The 10,425-nt window shown below is 39.8% G+C and overlaps 1 long non-coding RNA gene across 1 annotated transcript; it reads left to right on the forward strand.

Moving 5' to 3' along the window:
• Positions 1–1,627: 1,627 nt before the first annotated feature.
• LOC311625114 lies at positions 1,628–8,197 on the forward strand. Its single transcript, XR_014795439.1, has 3 exons — positions 1,628–1,658; positions 6,976–7,047; positions 8,150–8,197. It is a non-coding gene; the product is annotated as an uncharacterized lncRNA (long non-coding RNA).
• Positions 8,198–10,425: the final 2,228 nt, after the last annotated feature.

Below are 10,425 nucleotides of genomic sequence, written 5' to 3' on the forward strand. Positions count from 1 at the left end.
TGAATACTTTGCACTTTGATAGTTCCTTCTTCCCCCATCGTCTCCATCTCAGACATCCTAGAGGCTGATGGTCTTATGAATATCCTACTGATTCGGTGGGGGACCTAACATTCTGTTTCGTATTCAAGTAGCTCCTCTGCTGCTCACTGTGATTCTTATACCTATTGTAGGTAATAAATAAATATTTAGAATCAGAGAATATACAAATTGAATGAAACTTAAGCCATGATCTCGATGTGCAACTGAGGAAACTGAAGGGCTGCACAGGGAAGTAACTTTGTCAAAGGTGATAGTGTTCATGAAGGTGTGTTGACCTATCACAACTCTGCTCAGACTCCATGTCTCTAATATTTTACTTCATAAAATTTCCAAAATGGGGAGGGTCTCTTCAAAATAGCCAAGTACCAACTACTGATGATGCTTTGATACTCTCTCTCGAGGAGAGTGAAGCTACTTTCCAGAAGTTACAGCCATGTGGTCCTTCACGCCAGCATGGTTCAGGGCAAGATGTAAGGCCAGTACTGGCATGATGGAAAAGGAGGAATTAGGGTTAGAGACTAGGTAGAGATGACCCTCTTTAATTCCTGGCTCCAAATAAGAGAGAAAGATATTGAGTTAAATGCTTAGTTAAAAGTGGATCTTACTTGGTGCAACAGATGTGTTCCTGAAATTTTGTACATTGGATTTTAGGAACCAACTCTTTAAGAGTTGGCACTAGTCATTTAGAAGAACGATGCAATGGATCATTTTTCAAAATGAAAGACTACAGATGCTGCTCAGTGTTGGACAAGGTTGAACCGAAAAAAGAGTGAACATGTGCACTGAAGTGCTGGGAGGTGACAGAGCAGTGTGTGCAAGCAAACTGGTCACATGGGAGACGAGAACCCTGGGCAGAGTGGGCGTGTGAGGCCATCACAGAGCACACCCCTCAGCAGGAAGATGGTCACGTTGGGATAGGTTTTTAGCAGAATTCAGCAGGGTTCAAATACAGCACGATATTGGGGTGTAGGGCAAAAAGCAGGCAGATCTCAAGACATGGAGAAACTGGAGCAATAGCAAGTTACTAAGATAGAGACTCCATTCAGATAATAAAAATAAAAACCAGTTACAGAAAGAAGATGAGATATTGTTAGGAAGGCAGTGTGGTAACACAATCAGGGCACTGGCTGTGCAGTTTGAAGATCCAGGTGCAAATGCTTACTCTATTAATGACCAGCTATGTAACTGGGTAGATGGATGGTAAAAAATATGGCTTCAGTTCTCCACCCACCCTATATTCTCACCCTTTGCAATATATCTTTGCACCTCTTTCCATTTTTCTACTTCTTAAGTCTGGGCTGGCCTGGTATCATGCTGTTGGCAAAAAAAAATGGGGCAGAATTTTGATGTACCAGCTCTAGCCTATAGCTCAAGAGGCCTTTATACTTCTTTCTTTTCGGAGTCCTATCTAGCTGCCATGTGAACAAGCTTGAGCTACCTTATAGGAAGAGAGATGACTGCCTCGTTGTCCTCCCTGAAGCCCCAGACAGCTGAGAGAGCCCACTGAAAACCAGCAAATCGATGTGCAGCTGACTACAGATGCTGGACATGCAAGACCAGAACTCCCAGCTGAGCCCAGCCTGAATTGCTGGCCTACAGAGTTATGAGCCAAATAAACGGTGATTGTTTTGACCCACTAGACTTGGGGTGGTTTGTTACATAGGAATAGATAACTAACATAGTGATCCTAGGAAAGTTAACCACTTTGTGCCTCAGTTTCCCCTATGTGAAACACAGATGCTAATAGTACCTGCCTCATAGAGTTATTGTGAAGATCTAATGAATTAATGCCTAAAAGTATTTCAAATGCTACTTGGTAACTACGAAGTGCTCAACAAATACCATTGTTGTTGTTTTTATTATTATTATTATGTTATTGTTATTGTTATTATTATTATTATTTCTACTACTACTATTAGAATTGAGGCATGGGGGTGGTTGCAGGATATGGTGTAGGGGCACAAGGAAATCCTTACTGTCCTCCAAATGCAGTATTCCAAGAGCCAGCAGGGAAGTGGCTTAGTGAATGCATCTGTAGGGAACAGGGGCTAAGTAGGAAGCCAGTCTGGCTTTGTAATGAGTAACTATTTCTATTAATAAAGTTTGCAAGTCTGAGTTTCTATGTCTTAAGTACGTTTAACACTGGGCTTGACCATGTTAACACATTGTCTGTATTATTATATTATCTGTTTTAAAACTGGGTTTGTCCATTATTTCTATGTTCTCAATATAGAAGCTGAATGAAGCTGTTCTTTGGTAAGGATTTTGAGAACTCCAGCCATCTGTGAGGCCATAAAAACGTGTTCCCCAATCTGAAGGCTGTTTAGGTACTAATTGTACTTGAACTATTTTTTAATAAACCGTTTTTGTTCAGCTTATAATTTTCCATTCGCTGATAGCTTTTCACAGGTGAAATGAAGCACAATTCATCTTGCCGGACTAAAATATCCACCTAGAACCAAATGGGTTTTAATCCAAAGCAAGAAATTAATTGTCACAGCCTGGTAATTACCAAGTCAGGATGGGATTTCATTAAAATTGCTGTTGGATGGAATCATGCATGGCTCCATCCAATTTAAAAATTCTTGAACTTGGCTTCTGATTTATGGGTCAACTGTAAAAGGCTGCAGCAGAATTGTTTGCCAGCACTTGTCCAGTGAAATCTCACCCTCCATTTAGGAAATTAATGGAAGCCACTAAAACTCAGGTCTGGCTAAGCTTCTTTGTCATCAGTTGATTCCAGGGATTGAAATGAAATTCTTTTTTTTTTTTTTATTAAATATATTTTATTGATTTTGTACAGAGAGGAAGGGAAAGAGATAGAGAGTTAGAAACATCGATGAGAGAGAGTCATCGATCAGCTGCCTCTTGCACACCCCCTACTGAGGATATGCCCGCAACCAAGGTACATGCCCTTAACCGGAATCGAACCCGGGCCCCTTCAGTCCCCAAACCGACGCTCTATCCATTGAGCCAAACTGGTCTCGGCTGAAATGAAATTCTTGATTGGGGAACTTGAAGCAGACCCAGCAGCCTCAACTTTCTGATCACCAGGCCCAAGTTTTAAAGCGTCAGTCACGGCCAAAACCGGTTTGGCTCAGTGGATAGAGCATCAGCCTGTGGACTGAAAAGTCCCAGGTTCGATTCCTGTCAAGGGCATGTACCTTGGTTGCGGGCATATCCCCAGTTGGGGGTGTGCAAAAGGCAGCTGATTGATGTTTCTAACTCTCTGTCCCTCTCTCTTTCTCTCTGTAAAAAGTCAATAAAGTATATTTAAAAAACAAAAAACAAAAACCTTCAATCACTTGAATGGATAAATAAGTTTCACCTGAAGCACTATAGGGGCGTTGAGATAACCAGGCAGCCAACGTCAGAGGAGCCTCATGTTGTAGTTCCTGACGATGGATTTCTGCATGCCCTGGTTTCTTTTTCTTGAGCATCTCCTTATGTGGCTGTCTTTTATCCTTCCCATTTAAATGAGGCAAACTGTAACAGTGGGGTCTATGACTTTTATATTACACCAGCTATTCTGGAACTTTTAGTGGTTCTAAAACTTTTAGTGTGCAAAAAACTCGCTAAAATATTTTCTAAAAATGCATATTATTGGCTGTATGATTGATCTGGTAGGTCTGGGGTGAGGATCTGGAAGTGGAATACTTAATAGGCTCCCAGGAGACCCTGATGCAGGTACCTGAAAGGCCATTCTTTGAAGAAATGGCCCCACGCATGGATTCCTGTGAAAGGAGAGGATAGACTGTTACCCGTGCTTGCAAGGCCCCTAAGTAACCACAGCAACGCCCTGTACATGGCAGTACCCAGAGTAAGTCATTCATTATTCCCCTCTGGTGCTAGCATTCAGACTCAACAACATGGGATTCAGGTATCTATTAGTTTATGCCGCAGAAAGTTTATGAACGCAAGAAAAAATTAAAAAAATCTGAATATCTTACATTAAATTAAAGAAGTTAAATGTAATTTAAAACATTCCCATGAAAAAACTTCAGGCCCAGATGATTTCATTCTTGAATTTATTTCTTTTAAAAGTATTTTTTTAAAAATTGATTCCAGAGAGGAAGGAAGAAGGAGAGAGAAAGAAATCATTGATCAGTTGTCTTCTGCACTGGACATTGAGCCCAAAAACCAGGCATGAAGGGAATCAAACTGTGACCTCCTGGTTCACAGGTCGATGGTCAATCTCTGAACCATACCACCAGGCGAATTTATTTTTTAACTTCAAAACATTTTCAACAGATCTATAGGATCATAGTTGAAAAGATGACTTTTATTTAATTTTCTATTACCATTATTTGAGGTAGTTATATCTATGAAAATTAAAGCACTAAAACAAATTGTATTATTAATTAATAATTAGTGAAAATAATACATTGTTGGCTTTATATTTTGCTATAATAGAGACATAAGTATAGTCATTTAATTAAATTTTTTTTGCGTTTGCACAGATTTAGATGAATTTTTTCACTCTTAATTGGATTAACAAAATATAGTTTTAATGCCCATATAAATAAGAAAATATCTTCACTAAGTCCATAGATAAATTTTTAAGTAAAAGGAAAGGCTTTGCTGAAATACATCGATGGTGTATTTCACTTTAAGTGCTCATTTAAGTTTTTAATAGACTTTATAATTTTAGATTCACAACAAAATTGACTAGAAAGTACAAACTTCTCATATAACCAATGTATGCACAACCTCTCCATTGCCAACATCAGAGTGTTACAACCCTTGCACCCACATTTACACATCATTATCACCCAAAATTCACACTTTACATTAGGGTTTACACTAGGTGTTCTATGTGTTATGGGTTTTTACAAACATTTCACTGCCCTGAAAGTCTTCTGTGCTCTGCTTATTCATCCCTCTCTCACCCATAATCTCTGTTAACTACTGATTTTTTTACTGCCTCCATAGCTCTGCCTTCTCCAGAACGTCGTATATTCATTTTTCTGATGAGAAAGGAAGTTAGAGCCAATAGAAATTAAAGCTAAGTATCTGACTCTTTTGAGTTCAACAAGGAGAGAAATTCATTAAAGAACAGAAAGGCCGAAACATTGGGATTAGCTATTGATACAAATTGATTAAGCTTAAAGGACTGAAGTCTTCAGAAGATGAAAAGCGACAGGATAAAAGAGGGATAATGAGGCGAGGTTGTTTGGCTATCCATCTCTCTGAATCCTTCCCAGAGGAAGCAGGATCAGTAAAGGAAGCCAGCTGCAAAGGACCACACACAGTGTGATTACAGGTTGTTTGGTTTGGGGATGTTACCTTTCCTTACCTGAGACATGGGAATTAGAGCACTTACCTCAAAGGGTTATTATATTAGTGAATGCATGCAAAGTGCCCGGCAGGGTGACTGGCCTAGGAGAGCACGAGAGTGGAGGCAGGGATCACGATGGTGTCTTCTTCTGACACAGAACTAGACATAGCAGGTGCTTTGAAAAGACAGGTGATTTCTAGCTCCAGTGAATTCTAAGATGGGCTAAAACTCTGGGACATGTCTGAACCCAAAGTGAGTCTAGCCGCTGTTGGGCAAGTAGAGAAACACTTTCTGATTTCCTGATCTGAGTGCCCTGCCCTTTGATGAGATGTCACACAGCCAAACATTGTCCCAGCAACAAAAAGGTAACATAATGCTCAAAGAAAATTAAATCTCCTGGAAAGCTCAGTTTCAGGTTTGTCTATTCCTCTGACATTTTGTTCTATGAAACCTTTCTACCCTTTTACCCAAATTTAAACAGCACAGTTTTATGGAACAGTTGGCTTGCAGAAGGCTTTTCCAGAGAACAGTTTGTGAGCCAAAGCAGTGGAGCCCTGCTTGCAGTGGTAACTGAATCCCTGAAAGACAATATCCCTAAAAATCCATCCAGTTCTGCTTGTCTCCTCTGGGTCTGGTTGGAGTAGGCACTTTAATGGGCTTTCTGCATCACCATGAAGCCTCTTGACACAGTAAATGCCCATCCAAAAAAGTCCATGGCACTCGAGGATATGGTGCAGGCATGCACAGAGGTCGGTTTTCACAATCAACAAAGATCTAGAACACAAACATGGTTGTTCTTCAATTAGAAGCAGGAGGAGGTAGTGTTGGTAGGGTAAAGGGAAGAAGAGGAGGAAAATGAGGAGTAGGAGCAGAGGAAAAGAAAGAGGAAGGAGAAGGAAGAAGAGGAGAAAAGGAAGGAGAATAAGAAGGAGGAAGAAAAAGAGGAGGAGGGGGAAGAGGAGGAGAAATGAAAGGTCTCACTAAGGAAAAGAATCTCTTTTCCAAGTTGAACTGGAGCATGCTAAAGAGAATGAGATGTTGGAAGGTGCCAGGAGCCCCAGGTCCGAGCAAGCTCTAACAAATTGCCAACTAAAATCTTGCCAACACTTTTTTTTTTTTTAATTATAGCTATCCTAATGAATATGAAGTGCTACCTCATCATGGTTTTCACTTTGCATTTCCCTAATATCTAATGATGTTGAGTGTCTTTCCATGTGTTTCTTGGCCATTTGTATGTCTTCTTTGGAAAAAATATATATTTCTTTGCCAATTTTTAAATTGGTTGCATGTCTTTTGTTGTTGAGTTGTAAGAATTCTTTATATATTCTTCATACTAGACTTTTATCAGATATATGATTTGCAAATATTCCTATATGTTTTTTAAATTTTTTGATGATGTTCTTTAATGTGCAAAAGTTTGTAATTTTGAAGAAGTCTAGTTCTATTTTAAAATTTTGTAGCTTATGCTTTTGGTGTCATATCTAAAAATCCTTTTCCAAATCCAATAACATGAAGATTTGCTTCTTTGTACCTTCTAAGGGTTTTATAGTTGAACCTAAAGTTTACCTCTTTGATCCATTTTTTAATTAATAATCATATACGGTGTAAAGTAAGGGTCCAACTTCATTCTTTTAAAAGTGGATATCCATTTTTCCCAGCAGGGTTTGTTGAAAAGACTGTCCTTTCCCCATGGATTACCTTGACACTCTTGTGGAAAATAAATTGACCATGTAAGTGAGAATTTATTTCTAAGTTCCATTGTTCTGTTTATCCTTATGCCAGTACCACAGTTTTGATTACTGCAGGTTTGATTATAGTAGGTATTGAAACCTGTACATGAGTATCTTCCAACTTTGTTTTTCTGAATAAAGTTTGTTTTAGCTATTTGGCATTCCTTGCAATTCCGTATGAATTTGTATTTTAGCTTTTCCATTTCTTCAAACAAACAAAAAAAAAGCCATTAAGATTTTGATGGGGATTGCATTGAACCTATTGATCTCTTTGACTAATACTGACATCCAAACAATATTAACTCTTCCAGTTTTCAAACATAAAATGTCTTTCCATACATATTTGTCTTTTTTACTTTCTTTCATCATTGTTTTATTGCATTCAGAGTACAAGTCATTTGCCTCCTTGGTTCAATTGACTGTTAGGTTGCTTTCTTAATTTCCTCTCTAGGTTATTTGTTAATGGTATATTAAAACACAACTGACTTTTGAGTGTTGATCTTGTACTTTGCAACACAGATAAATTTATTACCTCTGTTAACTTTTATGTAGATTCTTTGGGGGTTTGATCATCTGCAGGTGCTGATAGTTTATTTCTTCCTTTCCAATATGAATTCCTCTTTCTTCTTCTTCTTCTTCTTCTTCTTCTTCTTCTTCTTCTTCTTCTTCTTCTTCTTCTTCTTCTTCTTCTTCTTCTTCTCCTTCTTCTTCTTCTTCTTCTTCTTCTTCTTCTTCTTCTTCTTCTTCTTCTTCTTCTTCTTCTTCTCCTCCTCCTCTTCCCTTTCCTCCTCCTCCTCCTCCTCCTCCTCCTCCTCCTCCTCCTCCTCCTCCTCCTCCTCCTCCTCCTCCTCCTTCTCCTTCTGCTTCTGCTTCTTCTTTCATAATCACTCTGGCGAGGAATAGCAGTGGTGAAAGCAGACATCCCTGTCTCGTTTCTGTTCTTTTCCCATTATGTCACCCGATAGCCCTTGTTTTATGGGCTTTCTGCCCCAGGATACCTGGTTTCTCAGATAGAGGATAGCAACTTCCTCTATCAAGCTTTTAGAGTTATATGGGCCTCCACTGCTGCACGTTAAAATAAGGATCTTTTTTGCCTTTATAGAGTCCAACTATGCTTATTCCTGATGATCAGCGAGAAAACCGAGCCTAGAAACCAGGTATTGACAATATTATTGCTATCGACAATAATACCTAAACAGGTAGGTGAAATTCTTTCATTTTAGTTCTCTCAATAGTTTCCTATTTGCAAATGTGGGACTGAGCATTCCATAGGCAGTGACTATTTCATTCCCATGACTGAGGCAGCAGAACCTAAACCTTAGGCCTGAATCCCTGATCTAGAAACTCCCAAGCATGGTTCCAGGAAAGCCCTCCTTCCCTTCACTTTTTCCCTCTGGTCCCCATTTATCAAAGTAGCCAAAGAATTATTTGCCCACTACTGGCATGGATAAGGTCTTGTTTGTCTCTGATATTTTCTGGTTTTCTGGTGGCTACTTTCAGGTACTGACCATCTCTTGTGAAACAAAACCCTGCCTACCTCAACTGCCACCAAAACTGTCCAACTAGGAAAAGCCAGAGAGACCTGGGAGGCTGGGCCATCTTCTTTCTTGGCAGTGCAGCCTCAAACCCTCTAGGGGGCACTGTTGGCCCCAGTTGCAGATTCTTAAACTACATCAAGTCTCAAGTCCCCTGGCGCCTTTGAAAAAATTCCAGGACCAAGTGGGGGCCTGGATGCCAACACAGGGTCATCTTGCAGTCAGCCAGGTCATGTTCCCTGCCTCGTGTAGATATTTCTTCCTTAAATAAAATAAAGTAAAGTGAAACGTGTGCTGTTGTGTAATGCAAACAATACAAGAAATGTTGAAAGTGGAGAATTATGTTTTTCCTTGTACTTCCCAAACAGTGGATCCAATTCCCCTGAAGCTGAAGAGAATTTGCCTGTATTACTCTGAGTCAATCGAGAATTTGGCATGGGGGGGGGGGGGGGGGGCGTGCAGTCATCACAGGCTTTGCCTCAAGAGGGTCCTGATTAGGTCCCAGATGTGAGGTTTGGATGGCTTTCAGCTTGTTTTCCACTTGTTATATGGGGATAATGACGGTACAGAGTCCACAGGGTGGCTTTTGCTTTTGCGAAGCAACCTGTTCACCCCCTTGTTTGGCCCAAGGTAACTTTCAGGAATGGGTGCCATGAATAAGTAATGAGGCCTCTGAGCCTGGATAAGCACAATGATACAAAACATAATTCTGAAAATAAAAAGGCGACTCTAGTAGAGTCCCCACAGACCCCCGAGGTTCCTGTGCCCCTCTGAGCCCTTCAGAAGCCAAGGCAATGCTCCTTTTCAGGCTGACAGTTTCCTGCATCTGCCCCTGTGGCTGTCACTTCTCTTTCCTTTCTTCCTGGGGCTTCTGTTCTCAACAGAATCCAATTCTGAGGTTCTGAGCCCCCTCTTACCTTGAGCCTGGGACTGTGCCTGTCCATGTGCAGGCAACTTCCTCCCCTGGACTGAACCACAACTGATAACATTATGACCTTAGGGCATTGTCTGACGGAGGTTTTGGGGAGATCCTCCCTTGTGGTCACAGGGCACTTTCCTAGATGTCTAGAAAATAAAATTAACTCCTTTTTTAGAAGTCTGGTTCCCTTGCTTAAGGCAGGGGACTTTAATTTGGAGCTCCAAGAAGGTCTGGGAATAGAATTTGGGTGTGTGTGTGGGGGGGGGGGGGGGGGGCGGGTATGCTAACAGAAAAATGACAACATAATTTTCACTAACCTACAGTGAATTTAGTATGTCCTTCCATTCTGAAGTAGCCAACATAGTCTAATGGAATGAGTAATAGCTAACTTTGTCACCAATACAATTGACAGATATTTCAATGCCAGTGATAGATTGTTTATGTTCATCAAGACTTCAAAATTAGGGTTATTAGACCTACAGCTAGATCTTGTATTTAATATAAAGCTACTCAGAGCATTGGTCTGTGGACTATTGCTAGACCATGAATGATTACAGGTTCATGACAAGGGAATACAGGAATTGAGTGTAAACACTTAGAAACTTTATAAACGATTTGAATAATTTAATAATAATTGGACAATTTTGAATAACACTAGAACATTTTAATGTATTTTGGATCAAATAATAAAAATTGGTGTTTGTATTTAAAATTCTCTTTTATTCCATATTTTAATCCATTTTATAAAAGTTGTTAGTGCAAGATGGATTGGAAAAATAAATTGGTCCTCCCCCACAGATAGTGTGAGAAACTGGCAAGCTTCCTTATTCAGGCTGACTGCTTCCTGCATCTGATTTAATGTATTAATAAGGAAGCACACATTAAAAATTTTTTTTATAACTATATTTCAACATAATTGGCTTC

The sequence above is a fragment of the Pipistrellus hanaki genome, assembly GCF_964339955.1.
Source record: "Pipistrellus hanaki genome assembly, chromosome: 6".
NCBI classification, from domain to species: Eukaryota; Metazoa; Chordata; class Mammalia; order Chiroptera; family Vespertilionidae; genus Pipistrellus; species Pipistrellus hanaki.